This window comes from Acinonyx jubatus, chromosome A1, assembly GCF_027475565.1.
Source record: "Acinonyx jubatus isolate Ajub_Pintada_27869175 chromosome A1, VMU_Ajub_asm_v1.0, whole genome shotgun sequence".
NCBI lineage: Eukaryota > Metazoa > Chordata > Mammalia > Carnivora > Felidae > Acinonyx > Acinonyx jubatus.
Window position 1 is genome coordinate 145,702,108 of NC_069380.1, and position 16,626 is coordinate 145,718,733.

Sequence of the window (16,626 nt, forward strand, 5' to 3'; positions counted from 1 at the left end):
AAGCAGAGGATAAAAACTGAATATGTACAAGAAGAGAGAAACAGTATGCTTCATTTGGGAATAGCTAATTGACATTTCCAGTAATATTTGCCTTTAATTTTACCGTAATGCATTGTGCCCACATCATTAATTATAGTGGCTAAAACCACATGCCTGTGACTTTTCTATTGATCTTTTTTACCTAAATATACACAACCATATTTTGGCTTTTTCCTCCCTATAATCTCAGATAAAATATAACAGCTTTTAAAAGAGAGGATTGGATTAATACTGGAGAAAAATTCTAGTCACATTAAGGTCTAAAATCTAATAGGAGTGATTATTTAATTTGATTTCATATATTATACTAGTCTATCTTATAATCATCTTTGTATTTACCTTCTCAGCCAATATTAAAGTGCAGTTTTCTTGGAGGTAGATATGTATCTCTTCAGTTTTAGCCATTGCAGGGACACCATAGTTTATTCCATGTAGAAAGAAGTCAATATCTACTTAATTGAATTACTCTTCTTTACATTCAGATAGCTGGCCAACATCGACATTATACAGACTTGGAAGACAGGCAACCATTTTGAATGAAGGAGATAAAGACCTTCTTCATTTCCTGCTGAGTGGGGAAATGACTCATGGAAGGAAAGGTATTCAACAAAGAGAGATTATTAACCTGCTACTGAGAGTGACTTGGACTGTAATTCCTTAGGGGAAAACTCTGGAAAAGGTGGAAAACACACTTCATAGACATATATATACCATTTGAAACATGGGAGCTAGGTTATTTATATACCAACTACCTGTAGTCATTGCTTGAAGGCTTACCCGTAGGGTGTTAATTCCCTGTCACTTCCACTTTACCTGTTCTAGAAGAAGCCTTTAGGCATAGAAGTGATATGGCAACTGGACAACATCCTGAGTACCCCAAAATTCAGCACCTGAGAGACACAGACGGGGCACTGACACTATCTGCTAGACCTATCTTATCTGCTCCTTTCCATTTATCATGTGCAATATTCTAAAAAAGACCTATTTTATCAAACTTCCTTATCCAAAAAAAGCTTTGATTATTTTCTCTCTTTGGTTTTACCAAATCTAAAATTTCTCATCTGATTTTCCTCTTCAGGTTTTTGTTATGGTTTCTTTGTGGCAAAACAAAACAAAACCAAAAACCAAACCAAAATAAAAACTATCCACACAAAAAATAATTTTGAATTTGAGGTGCAAAGCTAGCCAGATTAAAGATGAATCAAATGAAACATGTGAATAATTTTCCAATGTCTTAAGGTTTTCTCTTTGGTACTGGTATCCAGGAAACACATCAACATATAGAAGGTGTTCAATGTCTACTGAGGGTATAAGTATCCTGTTTTCAAAATACTTAAAGCACTGCCTCAGCTCTTACAAAATTCATATTTTTAGCTAGTGTTTGTTTAGTAATGTTACACTTGAAATATATTTCATTAAATATAATCTTTCATTACCTCTTAAATTATGGGAATTAAAACATTTTATTCAACCATTATTTTAATACATAAAAATAATAAGATTCCTACTTATAATGTCATAGCCCTGTCCATAAGCCTAATGACTCCTGTATGTTATACCTGAAAATCTCATCTAAAATCAAACTCCTTTTTTCTCCTTTCTGTACTATGTATTACACCAGCCTTTTTTAAGAGTCAAATACATTAGATGTTAATTTCCACGGCCAAATTTGGTGGGTTTTGATATACGGTTACCATTATGAAGTTTGTATATAACCTCTTCTGTATATAGCAGTCTATATTAGGTTGATGGTGGTGAGTTTGAACCCATTCTTTTCTCCTCTCTTCTTCTCCACCCTTAGATATATGTTATTATATCTTATATCCTTTGTGAGTTTCTTGATGGATTTTTCTTAGAGGAATATTCATTTTTATTGCTTTTCTCAGGTCAAATTTAGAAACATGTTCTATTCCCATTATTTATAAAGAATAACAGCTTGCTTTCCCAAACATGGGTCTTGAGACAACAGTGCACCAGATATTTCTACAGCCCTGTATTGTGGAAAAATTTATGGCCCAGAGAAATCTAATTAGTGACAGCCTTTCCACCTGTGTTTCCTGGCCCTGTCTGACCTGCAGCAGCTTGTTTCTTCTTCCTAGAGCTATGGGTTAGGGAGGATTGTAATGAATCGATCTAGTTAGTAGATCAACCACCTAACCCTCTTATCTTAAAAGGTAACTAACAGTAGTAATGCACTTAACCATCTGCTGACTCAAAAAAGTACATAATCCATTATTGGAGAAAAGAGGCAATGGTTCTGACATACATTTTTAAATACTTTTTGATAATACACATAATTCATGATCATTTTGAAAATTAAAAAGCAATTTTTATAAAGCAAAATTCTGCTTTTAAATGAAATAGGTTAACATGTTTCTAGCCATTTGTGTATAAATATACATAAAATAGAATAATTATACCCATTATGCTATTGAATGATCTCCTTTTCTCTCTTACATACCATCAATACTCTTCCATGTCAATAAATACAGCTTATAGCATTTTAATGACATGTTATTTTATAGCATGGATATACAATTCATTTAATTCTTACTTTCAATTTTTATATTACATGCAATATTACAGGTTTTTATATGTACCTCTCTTTTAGCAAATCCTTTTGATTAACCGAAAAAAATATATAATTTACTGTGTACCAGGTGCTGTTCCAAAAGCCTTAGCATTAACATATTTAATTATGTTCTATAATTCTATAGAGTAACCATTATTCATCCTTCAATTTTACAAAGGAGGGAACTGAGGCACAAAGAGGCTAAGTACAAGGGTGCCTGTGTGGCTCAGTTGGTTAAACATCTGACCCTTGATTTCGGTTCAGGTCATGATCTCATGGTTCATGAGTTTGAGCCCTGCATTGGGCTCTGTGCTGACAACAAGGAGCCTGCTTCAGATTCTCTGTCTCCCTCTCTTTCCCTCCCCGTATCCAAAAAACAAATAAACATTAAAAAAATCTCCTAAAAAAAAAGAGGCTAAGTACATTATTTAATGTCACACAGGTAGTAGTAAAGATCCTGCTGTCTAACCCAGGCAGCCTAGCTCTAGGCTGTGTTCTTAACCACTGTAGTAAGTTGTTTTATTGTATTTATCTCTCAGTCTCTCAATATTATGTGATTAGTGGTTAGTGGCTATTTCTCTCTCAGTCTTATGTCTCACCTTTAGCTATTATATTAAATTCCTTAAACTTTTACGTCTACTGTCAAATTTTCCCACCAGAAAGTCTGAATCCATGTGCACTCTCTCCAGCAATCTATGAACAGAATAACATTAGATATTCCCAAACTTAATTTCTGCCTTACTGATAGGCAACAAAAGCTATATCATACAATTTTAATTTCTATTTAATTACTAATGAAGTTGAATATTCTTTGACATATCTATTCTATTAGTCACTTTACATAGATGCTCTATTGAAGTAAATAAGCACCTATAGTTTAGTTTTGCATCCACTTAAAAGATTTCAGACAACCATATGTATATTTAAACTTATCAAACTTGTATATACTTAAGTCATAAGCCAACCATTTATGTGACAATACACAAGAGATTAATAAGACTGAGTCTTAAGATAACAAAAATAATGTTACTAAAATAATAGTATGCCATTATCTAGCTTTTTAAATAATAGTGAGCCACAGCTGTCTTTAAAGGATATATTCCATATATTCTTCAAACTTATAAACAAAAATGCTCCAAGGGTAAATGTTCTACTTCTGATTTGAATATTTATCCTGTTATCTCTTGTTCGAGCCCATCATGGTTCAATAGAAATATAAGGAGGGGCGACTGGGTACCTCAGTCAGTTAAGTGTTTGACTCTTGGTTTCAGCTCAGGTCATGATCTCACGGGTCATGAATTCAAGCACCGCATCAGGCTCTGTGCTGTTGGTGCACAGCCTGCTTGGGATCCTCTGTCTCCCTCACTCTCTGCCCCTCCCCAGCTTGCTCACTCTCTGTCTGTCTCTCTCTCTCTCAAAATAAATAAATAAACATTTAAAAATATATATAAGGAGAGAAACATGCATTTTAAAATTTTGTGATAGCCACAAATGTGTAGCCACATTAAAGACAGGAAAGATACCTGAATAGTTTTTTTTTCCAAAAAAAAGATATACAGATGGCCAACACACACATGAAAAAATGCTCAACATCATTAACCATCAGAGAAGTGCAAATGAAAACCACAGTGAGATAGTACCTCACACCAGTCATAATGGCTATTATCAAAACAACAAGAAGTAACAACATTGGTGAAGACATAGAAAAAAAGGAACCCTCTTACACTATTGGTGGGAATGTAAATTGTTACAGCCACTGTGGAGAACAGTATGGAGATCCTTAAAAATTAAAAATAGAAATACCATATGATCCAGTACTTCCACCATTGGGAATTTACCCAAAGAAACAAAAACATTAACTGGAAAAGATATATGCACCCCTATGTTTATTGCAGCATTATTTATAGTAGCCAAGATATGGAAAGAATCCAAATGCCTGTCAATAGATAAATAAAGAAATACGGTATATATATTTGCAATAGAATGTTACTTGGCAATGAAAAATAATGAGATGTTGCTATTTGTGACAACCATGGTGGACCTAGAGAGTATTATTCTAAGAGAAATACATCAATCATAGAACAACAAATACCATATGATTTCACTTATATGTGGAATCTAAAAACCAAAGAAACAAAGCAGAAACTGACACGTAAATACAGAGAACTAATGGCTGCCAGTAGGTGTTGGGGAGATGGGCAATATGGGTGAAGGGGAGTGGGAGGTACAGGCTTCCAGTCATGGAATGAATAAGTCACAGAGATGAAAGGTACAGCATAGGGAGTGTAGTCAATGGTACTGTAATAGCATAAGAAGCATAAGAAGACAGATAGTAGCCACACTTGTGGTGAGCATTCGTAATGATAGAGTTGTCAAATCACTATGTTGTACACCTAAAACTAATGTCACATTGTGTATCAACCGTATTTCAATTAAAAAAAAGAGGAAAGACAAGTAAAAAAAAACTGTAATGAAACTTATTTTTTATGTAAACATGTAATCAATATAAAAATTAATGAGATATTTCATGGGTTTTTTTGTACTGTCTTTGAAATGTAGTATGTGTTTTACACTCACAACATATATCAATTAGGACTAGCCACATTTCAAATAATCCATAGCTATGTTATGACCAAACAATACTACATCAGACAGTACAGTAACAGCCTTTTTCAACTAGAGCATCCCCTCCATTTTATCCTTTAAACAAGCTCTTTGGGGTAATAAAAGGTTATCCATAGGTCAGCAAGGACAGGCGGTTCTGGGAAACTGTGTAACTCTTATTAGTGCCATTTGAACATTTGTTATCTATTTTGACTCTGCTCAAAATTGAGACAATAAATTTGCAGTATCATTCTTGTTTTGCAATATTATCTGATCCAAAAATCTATCTACAATCTTTGGCATTATTTTAAGACCTCTTGTTAACAAACACTGTGTTCTGGCCCTAGAACTAATCAGCTGCATGAACTTGAGCAACCCAGGCTGCTTCTTTTCATCTCTGTAGGAAATATATAGTTCAGGAAATCAATGAAGTAGGCTTTCATTCCTAAAATCCTGTCAAGGGTGTATGTATTTATTTGTATATTTATTTTTCACTATGTCCTATATCTTATGATTGGTTAGTAAACAATCAACAATATACAGGTTTAGGAAGTTGTGTTAATCAGAGAGTGTTGTTAAAATGAATACTAATTTTATCAGTTATCTTGTCTATTTTCTTCTCTTAAAAATCTTTGCTTCCTTGCAAAACTTTGTAAATCTGGGCATGTGCATAATAAATACTTGTGCAATAAAGACCTTGTAGATGGATCACTTCTGACTCTAGTGAAGACCAAATGAAATAATGTCAACTAAAAAAAGTAGGTGTATAGTAAAAGCTAAAATCTCCACTAATCTTCCACGTGGCCTCACTGGGAAGATGGGGCAGATACTAATCTTGAATAGAAAGAATCAAAATGATACTGCGTACTAAGCCATATCAGGGCCTTTTACCCTTTGCATGCTGACAATGCTTGGACACTAAGAAGGGAAGAAAGTACGTCTCTAACTTCCAGTGACTCAGCAAAAATTAATTTTTTTAAAAGTTCAGTAACCAATGACAGTTAAATAACTGTCACACAGAAAGGCAGTTTTAAGAGTAAAGTTAATTTTATATTTTCTTAGGCTTATATGTGTTGCAGTTCCCCAAATGTGTATAACTGAAATATATTCAAGACCTATGTTAGTATAGAATTCCATTTTATATCTTACATAATTTTTATATCTTAACAATTTTATTCATTCCTTTATGGGATTTTTTTATATCACTGTACTACCTCTAGGTTCACGTTTTCCTCATATTTTTTAAGTACCTCATTAAAAAGCACCTATGAAATTCTGTTAAAATGATACTCTGGATATAGATCCCTGTATGCAAAAAAAAATCATCCAAATATGAGCAGATGGCCCATTTATCACTAGCAATATTAAACATAACATTATTTTAGTACTGTGAAATTATATAGACTTTAAAGGATAAATTTTTAACAAAGTTGCAGAAGTGTTACAATGTATAATTTCACATCAAAATTCAGAAAAAGAAACTCGAGAGAAAATTGTAACCCAGTTGACCACCATTGTTAAGTCTTTTAAGTGAAGTGATAAACATTTTTAAACACACTGTTCTCTAAATGAGTTTTTAATTCAGATGAATTCACTCTATGCATGTTTTAACAATCTTAACCAGTCACATAAAAAGCCACATAAAAATAATATTATTCCCAGAATTCAGGATGCCAATACAAGAATGGTGATAGGAGGGAATGGCTGGTATTATGTAAATGAGAGAGATGATCTTGCATCAATGTATTAGCTTCCTCCTGCCGCTGTAACAAATCACCACAAATTAAATGACTTGAGACTCAGTACATAAATGTATCACCTTACAGTCTGGAAGACAGAAATATGCATGGGCCTCATGGACTAAAATCAAGGTGTCACCAAGACTACATCCCTTCTGAAGGTTCTAGGGGAGAATCTGTTATCTTGCCTTTCCCAGCTGCTACAGGTGCCCACATTCCACATTCCTTGACTCATGCTGTCCCTTCCATCTTCAAAGCCAGTAATGTCCAATTGAATCTTTTTCACAATCATCACTCTGACTCTGCCTCTGTCATCACCTATCCTTCTCAGAACTTCCTGCCTCCCTCATGCTCTTTACGGATGCTGTGACTACCTTGAGTCCACTGGATAATCTAGGATAATCTCCCCATCTCAAGATCCTTAACTTAATCACATTTGCCAAGTTTCTTTTTCATAGATTCAAGGAATTAGGACCTGGACATCTTCGGGTGACTATTTTCTTCCTACCACATTAGATAACTATAGTGATATCATTTCCTCTCTTATACAATCTTAGATCTAACCAAGCATCATGCTCATTTTCTTCTAGTCATTATATCATTGATTCAGGGGTTGACTCTAATAAATATCATGTTTGGCTTTTCAGGCCTTGATAGAACAATCTTTCTGATGTCTGGTTCTACTTTTAGTTGTAGCCTCCACCTACTCCATCCCAAACTCCCAGGTTCTTATCTTTCTGTGAATAAAATGGAAGCAAAGAGTCAATAGAAACATTGGTAGAGTGTTGGCCCATTTCTTTCTCTCCAGAGCTGCGGAATCAGCGGTGGTAGCCATGAGGAAGCAGGATTCACATAGAAAACCCAGACTAACCACAAGAATCCTCCACACAGCCAAGGAACATCCTGTACAAGCAATAATTAGCTCTAGTATACCCTGGAACCTCATAATTTTGGGGTTTAGAGGACAATTCCAGTGCACACATTACAGATGGAAATTGCATTCTGGAAACACACCCGGTCTTCTCTAACTATTTAATGTACCTTCTCTTCTGAGACCCGGTGTGGGGCAGTGTTTTCAAATCATATGTAAGCCATAAAACCACAGAAAAGTGTTGCTAATAATTAGGAATATCTACAACAATGTGATGTGATCAGGGATAGAGAAATTGCTCTGAGAGAACAAGACGTTCCCTTTTGAAATTGCTTTCACATATCATGTTATAATATATTGAAGAACTTAAATCATGGTAGTTTTGGTCATTTAAGGCTTTATATAATTTTTAGAAGAAGTAAAATATCACTCAGTATCAAGCCTAATAAACTAGTTAAAAATGAACCTGAATAAACATATTTGGGATGGATGTTAACTCTGGAATAAAACAAGATGGCACTCATTTTTATCCTGTGGTGTTAACAGTTCCTAAAGGAGTTTTAAGGTATCTTAACAATCATGCTATCATTTGGAAAAAAGGAATAAACTTGCTTGGGCAATTATCGTGAAGGACAACACTCATGTAGGTACAGGATTTGGGTCTATTAATTAAAAGATGCTATTTTAATATTATTGCTGTTCTGCCCCATACAAATTAACATTTACATTTTATATTTTGTAGTTTCAGTTTGAGATAACTTAAATATGAAGAAAAAATTTTTAATCAACCATTTGATTGATTAAAACATTATCAGGCCCATACACCTTTATAACATTATCATAAAATGTGCAAAGCAGCTATTCTCAACACAGTAAATGTCCTCTTTAGTCGCCAACTTTTGCCCAAAATTTGATCAGATAAGCTTATAATTAGATAAATGATTTATTATTACTCATTGTCATCATTAAATGCAAAAGTATAAATTGCATTTCTAAAATACGAAATTTTGTTTCTGAAATAAAAACCAAAACCAATACTTAAATTCCAACATTATGGCCCTCTAGTTACATGGTTCATGCATCCTGAGATTGCAATTTTAAACACATTGGGAATCCTGTAAGAACTTGGAAATCTGAAAAATAAAATTGTCAGTTGATGAGTAAATGATAAAATCCTAACAGCTAGAAAAAACTGAGTTTTCAGGAGTTGACTTTTCATCAAGAGTTGCCTTGGAATTAAGGGAACTTATTGCCATATCCAGAAAAAGAATATGTTAGTCAGACATGCTTTGGTAGATAAACAAGGTGGGGAGAAAGAGGTTATTCAGCAGTTTAAACACACAAAACCAAGAGGTGGGGCTAAGCTCGCACTGCCCATCCAAGCACTGACCACTGAGCAGAAAAATGGAGGCTCTAACACAGGCTATAAAACAAGTGTGTCCCTGTTGTGGTCAGCAGACCATTTGAGCCTCCAACCACTAGACATTCAAGTTGTTCAACTAACTCCTTTTACTTCCATGATCAACAAAGGGTGAATAAGTTGACCAGAAGTTTCATGTGTCTTTTTGCAACTTCAGTGATTACAATTACCAATATGGAATTTAAAATTCATATTCTCATATAATAAACTTCCAAATTATATATCCCTGGTAGTTGGCACCTAGGAGATGAACATATTCTCAGTGCACTGACCAACTCATGTTTCTAGAACTTGGAAATATTATTGTCATGTAAGCCTAAATGACTACCAAGTGGGAGCAGCTCAAGGCCAATAGATCAGGGATGGGGGGGTAAAGATTCAGAAGAGAGCAGTTAATGTAAGGGGCAAAATGATATAAGCTGAATAGAGAAGTAGAAAAGGTAAGAAGAGGGTTAGTGGAGGGAAAAAAAAGAGAGCTTGTATGAGGCCAAAGGACAGGTGTTGTAGGGGTAACCAAGTAATTCAAAATCCAATTACTTTCCAACAGTTTGGACCTTACAGAAATTTGTGAGAAAGTATAGGAACAACTATTTGTACAGCCTTCCCTGGATTCAATTAATTCAGTTCAGAACCCAGCTAATTTACTTAAAGACTGAAGTTTGACAAATTAAAGGCCAAGGTGTTTGAAACCTGGGAATAAATTCACGGCCCAAAAACATCTCAATATAAAGTAAGTAGATTAATTGAATGCCCTTTATCAGTCATCTCCTATCAGATTAGTAAGAAAGGAGTAAGTAATGCCATCACTTGCCTAGGTTATAACCTCCAGAATAGTAATTATCTAAATGAGAACCTGAGTAAATACTGAAAGGAAAAGAGATCTAAGTAAATTTCAAAGTAGAACTTGGTACAGATTTAAGAAATCTTATCACAGATTGGCATGGCAAAAAATGGCCCTTTAGAAGATTTTTATTTCATTTTATTGTAATCATATGTGACATATAAATCATGGGAGGAGACAGTGAATATAAATATACTGCTAATAATGGCCTCTTAAGAAGAATGCAATTTCTTTTCCAATAACCCAATCTAGTGTTTAATTATTATATAAAACATTGAAAAAACTTACTTGGGGAGTGACCTATAGGCAAAATTCCTCTAGGAATACTTTCTTTTTAATCCTAAAATGTTCTATGCACCACATTAACATGTTAAATATTTCTTAATGTGCTGGAAAGGTGCCAGCAATGAGTAGCTCAAAAGCATGTATGTTTCCTCTCAGTATAGCTTAGGTCCACTTTCCTGAATCAATTCCACAAAACGAGTAGAAAAGATAGACAATTGATGGTTTTGCTTAACCTGTTTAAAAGAAAATTTCATTAGTTTGGATTTGGTTCAGGTGTGAACCAAGGTGAACTTCAGTCAGAGCAAAAGCTTTCTGGTAATAACGCCCTTCTGGGACAAGGTCATGACCACACACACACACACACACACACACACACACACTTTAAGCTTCTAAAGCGGATTAAGCCTCTGTATAATGTCTTCCTGCCTTATGAACCCGACTGTTCTGTAAAAAGCTAGGAATAACTATAACTACCGATATCTTTATAAATAGAAGAGGCACTTATCTATCCAAGGTAGCTAAAGTGCACTCTTCATTTCTCAGAGAGTAAAGTGATTTGTAGGTATTCTAAACTGATTCCATTAAGCACTTCCCAATATTTTCAAGGTCTTGTTATTTTAGCTTTTAATAGACCTGATGCTATGACTCTCAGATTATTTTTCTGGAAACTTGCAAAATTATATATTTATTTTAGTTTAAAAAACTTCGTTATTTGAAGTGTTGATTTTTTTTTCTAACAGTACTGTCATGGTATACAAATATTAATAAAATGGTTTCCTGGGAACCTGTCTATCAAGTATATCTTAAGTGCAAAGTACTTTTGTAAGCACTGTGAAGCATGCTAAGGTGCTGAATGATCTCCACTCTATATTTAATTTCTGTTGAAAATAAAATAAAGCATGAGTAATGAAATAATGTGAAAATGTTTTATATTTTATAAAACCCTACAAATGGAATTGGTACTACTGTTAAATATGGGTTTATACAGATATGTAAATGAACAAATATAAGATCTTAATTGGAAGATAAAATACTGTTAATATGGCCTTTCCCATCAAAATTATCTACAAATTTAATGCAATTTTAATCAAAATCCCTACAAGATTTTTTGAAGTAATTGACAAATTAATTCTAAAATCTATGCAAAAATATGAAAGATACCAAAGAGAATACATTTTGAAGAATTATATTACCTAAATTCAAATTTTAGTATAAAGATAAATTAATCAACACTATGGTATTGGTGTAAAGACAGAGAAACAGATTAAAGACATAGAATAGATAAACTAAAGCAAACAAGATATATCAAAATTTCAAAGGTGAAAGCAGTATTCCCAACAAATGAAATAAATGAATCTCCCTACAGAAAAAATAAACCTCAAGTTGTACTTAATGATAATTACAAAAAATAATTCATAAAGGATCATAAACTCAAATGTAAAAACCAGTGATACAAGATTTCTAGAAGAAAAACTAAGACAATATATTTATGACGTTGAGTTAGGCAAAGACTTTTAGGACATGAAAATCCCTCTAAAAGAAAAATACCAATAAAATACATATCATTAAAATTAGGAAGTACTCCATGGAAAGACATCGTTAAGAAACTGAATACAAAGGGGCACCTGGGTGGCTCAGTTGGTTAAGCGGCTTACTTCTGCTTAGGTAATGATCTCGTGGTTCGTGAGTTAAAGCCCAGCATGGGGTTCCGCACTGATAGTGTGGAGCCTGCATGGGATTCTCTCTCTCTCCCTCTTTATCTGCCCACCCTGCCCCCCCACACATACAAATAAACTTAAAAAAACAAACCCTGAATATCAAGCCACAGAGTAGGAAATATATTTGCAACACACGACTGGCAAAGTACACATATCCAGGATATATATAGAACCCCTACAAATTAACCTTAAAATCCCCAAACAACAACAAAAAAGAAATACTTGTAAAAGATTGAACACATCACAAAAGAAGAAATATAAATGGTCAATAAACTCATGATAGTGTCCTCAATACCCTTAATCATTGAAAACATTAGATAAAAATACAGTGAAATACCATTTCATTTCAACTAGAATAGCTACAATCAAAAGACTAATAGTGACAGAATTTGAGGATATGGAACAACCAGAACCCTCATACATAACTGTTGTGAGAACAAAAGTATTCAATCCCTTTGGAGATCTGTTGAGTAGTTTTTCAAGTTAACATGTATCTACCTATGACCCAGAAATTTCATTCCTAGGTATTTTATCCAAGAGAAATAAAATTATAGCTATTTAGAAAAAAAATTTGTAAGAGTGTTCAAATTACCTTTATTCATTATGAAAGCTAAAAACCAGAAAGAATCCAATTTCTCATCAACTAAAGGGCAGATAAACAAATTGTGGTATATTTCTATGAAATACTATTCAGGAATAAAAAGAAATGCACTCATGATATGTGCAATAACAAAGATAAGCACCAAACACACACACACACACACACACACACACACACACACACACTACCATAACAATGGTATAAAGTCCAACAACAGACAAAATTAATCTATAATGATAGAAATCAAAAACACAGATGTTGGAGAGAGGAGGGGTAAGGATGGGATTTGACTTGAAACTTCATGGAAGAATATTCTAGGATTATGGAAATGTTCTATATCTTGTTTTAGGTAATGATTACGTAGGTACACGCAATTTTGAAAACTCATTGAACTACATAAACACTTAAGATTGTGTGCATTATTTTGCATTTCAATAACGTCTCTAAAAATTTCTAGTACCATTTTGTCATTGTGATATATCAACGATTTGCAGAAACCAAAAGAAGCAATATTGACCATTCCAACATAATAGTCTAATAACCCAAATTGAAAGTCATGAATACTCTGGTTACACAAATGCCTGTGTGCTGTCTCACAGCTCCAGTGTGAGTAACATCCTATAATAACAAGCTTATACAGAATCCTAACAAATGAACTTAATGTAGAATACATATAAACCAACTTCCCAAATGAGCAATGATGCTAAAGGAACCAAGTTTTAATTGTAAATATGTATGAATAGGTCTCCTGAAGCAGTTTCCACCTTAATTTGTGGATTTTCAGCTTTAGAAGCACATAACAATAATATCTTTTTGCTTTACTGTATACCTTTGCCATTACTTAAAAAAAAAGAAGAAAGAGAAAGAAAGAGAGAGAAAGAAAGAAAGAAAAAGGAAGAAAGAAAGAAAAAGAAAAGAAAAAGAAAGTGTTTAGGTTCCTGGAGTGCAACCAAATTATTCATAAATTCATTTTGCTTTAATTTCCTTTTGTAGGAGTCAAGGAACCAATGAACCATCTGAATAAGCTCTCAATTGTTGAACTCAAAAGACTCAGTGTATTCCTACAATTTCTTGAATTAAAAAAAAAAATGGTTTGACCCGGCTTCCAATTGCCTAAGTATAATTTTGTACTATTGAATGCTGTGGAGTAATGGTTTACATTTCTTGTATTGCCCAATGACCTAAACATTAAGTTTTCTATAATGCAGTTACATATGAAAATGCTTACTTTCAGAATGACATACCAACGTAAATGAGCCCCAGAATTCACTGTTAAAGTTTATATGCTCCAATTGCTTGGGCTTAGATTCCTGGCTTTGCTCATAGTAATTGCCTTCACAAACAATTAATCCTGGAAGAGTTCTTCATGTCTCTTATTATCCCAAAGTCAACTGACTTAATTTATAACATATTCCCAATTAAAGTTAAATCAGCAACCTGAAACATCCAATTCTAGATTGGTTTACTATGCAGCTAGTACCAATGATACCATTTTCTATATTTCAAAGTACTTTTAAATTATGAGGAAGACAAAGCAAAATAAAGTACCCCTTTGGAAAGAATTAAGAAATGTTACTTCACATTGATCTATGCCACTTCCCTAAGAACAGACATTTTTTTATCAGTAATTCTGCCTATATTTTTGTTTTAGTTCTAAATTTGACTTTCAAATACATTTCATTTTAAAGCAATCACTATATGAAATCTGTTACTAACTAAAGATGTCATTTAATTTAGATATTTATTTTTCTAATTTACTTACATACTGTCTTTATTATTATAATAAAGTATTATAAATTTATATTTACACATACATTTGCAGTTACCATGGGGAGAAATCTCAATAACGCAATTGCATTTTGGTGTTAGAATCTAAGCTAATTCTTATATTGCGAGGTATTATCAAGGCATTTTTAATTCAAAAATAAGTTATGACTCATATATAATTTTGAAACTGATTTTTTTAGAAACAAAACAAAGCATGATTCTCTAGAATTAATTTTATAAAACTAGCTAAAATATTTTAAATAATATCACTGCTACTATATTTAAGGACATTTGTATTAATTTCATTTTTGTGGACTGGCAGTGGGCGAAGAAGAAGTTGAAATTTGAGTTGTAGGAACACAGCAGGAGAGAAGATGACCCTGATTCCTTTAGAGGTGGCAATTTTCTCAGCAGGGTGAGAAAATGATTTAACTTTTAACTTTCTACATTTGCATGAATAAAAAAGAATTTTCTAAGCCAGCCATGCTAGGTGTCAGCTTAGGTTTGAAAAGAGCAGGTGAAATCACAGACATCTAGGGACATCAGATATGAATGTGCCCATGTTAACATGTAAGAGCTGTCCAGTGTCTCATCACCACCAATTAAGTTCTCACAATGCAGGGCCTGCTTAAAAATCAGATATGTCATCATTTCTTTGAGTGCTTATTTATGTTCCTTTTCCATACAGGTATAATCAAAAGTTTTCATAACATCTGGATATGTTCAGTAAAACACACAAAAACAAATGAGGGGGACATCAACACTAGCTGATTTTATAAAGGTATAGAAAACAAAGCAAGAATTTGGCTACCACCAAAACAGATGATTTATATGACAGTTTTCAGGTTCCAAAATCATTCCTTGTATATTGCTTCACTTTCATTTTGATCATAAGGAAACTAGGGCTTAGAGATTGGAGTTTGCTGACAGTCATAAGGCAAGTACTTGTTAGATCCAGGACTGTCTTCTGATACCAAACTAGTCCACACTGCTACTACAGATGAAGAATTGTACAAACATATGTCTACACGAGATTGTGTATGTAACCAATAGGAGGATTCTAGTTCCATGACCTTCACCCTTTGGTGTTTTGCCTATTCAACATGCTAGATCATACAGCAAAAGGGACTTGGTAGATGCAATCAAGATTGCTAATCACCTGACCTTATCCTGAATCTGCATATTATAATTGTTCTTTTGTGAAGACATGCATACAATACCCCCCAAAAGTGTTTTAAATTGTAACTTGATTTGGAAATAATCCTTAATGTGTTTGCCCAATAAATTTCAACACTTTTAACCATGTAAATTTCATGTGGAATCCTGCTTGCTCTGGCAATCTGATGATTTTAGTTATAAACGTTGTTACTTTGAAAATAGGTACAAACAGACCTGGCAATCTTCTATCCTAAATCATTAATGTCTATTTCTAAATTCATCTGAACCACCTGATTCATTCTATAGGAAGCCATATTAGTTCTACACTAATCCATAAAACATATTTGTATATCTGTACCTTATATTTTTTAAAAAAAATTTTAATCTTTATTTATTTTGAGAGAGAGAGAGAGAGAGAGAGAGAGACAGAGCATGAGCAGGGGAGGAACAGAGAGAGAAGGAGACACAGAATCTGAAGCAGGATCCAGGCTCTGAGCTGTCAGCACAGAGCCCGACGTGGGGCTTGAACCCACAAACTGTGAGATCATGACCTGAGCTGAAGTCTGACACCTAACTGACTGAGCCACCCAGGTGTCCCTCTAAACCTTATATTTAACCTAAATGTCTTAAAGGAAAGTTTTCTTCCCTCCAGAAGTGAGGAAGTAGTAAAATTCAATTCTTTAAAATGCAAATGGAATTCTTTTATTTTAAAACCTTTGGGCCAACATAAACTTAATTTTTATCCATTTTTTGACATAAAATATTAAAATAAACTTGAACTGCTGAAAGGCAAGACGCAGTGAAGAGTTTTCTGAATACTAAGTACTGACCACAGAGACCACGAGTCGTCAATAAGCAAATTACAAAAAACTTCCAAGCTGTCAACTGCCTTATATACCATATTTACAATTGAGACCTATAAAGCCAAATGTGAAGTAAAAACAACCTAAAATGTTTTAGAAGTTTCTATTATAGGTTATAAATCAGGACACAACCTACAGTCTATATTCA

The 16,626-nt window shown here is 33.7% G+C and overlaps 1 protein-coding gene across 2 annotated transcripts in view; it reads right to left on the bottom strand.

The window, feature by feature from the left end:
• The window catches only part of EDIL3 (EGF like repeats and discoidin domains 3), a 410,169-nt gene that overhangs the window by 376,887 nt on the left and 16,656 nt on the right, over window positions 1-16,626 (bottom strand). The gene's annotated exons all lie outside the window — the stretch shown is intronic.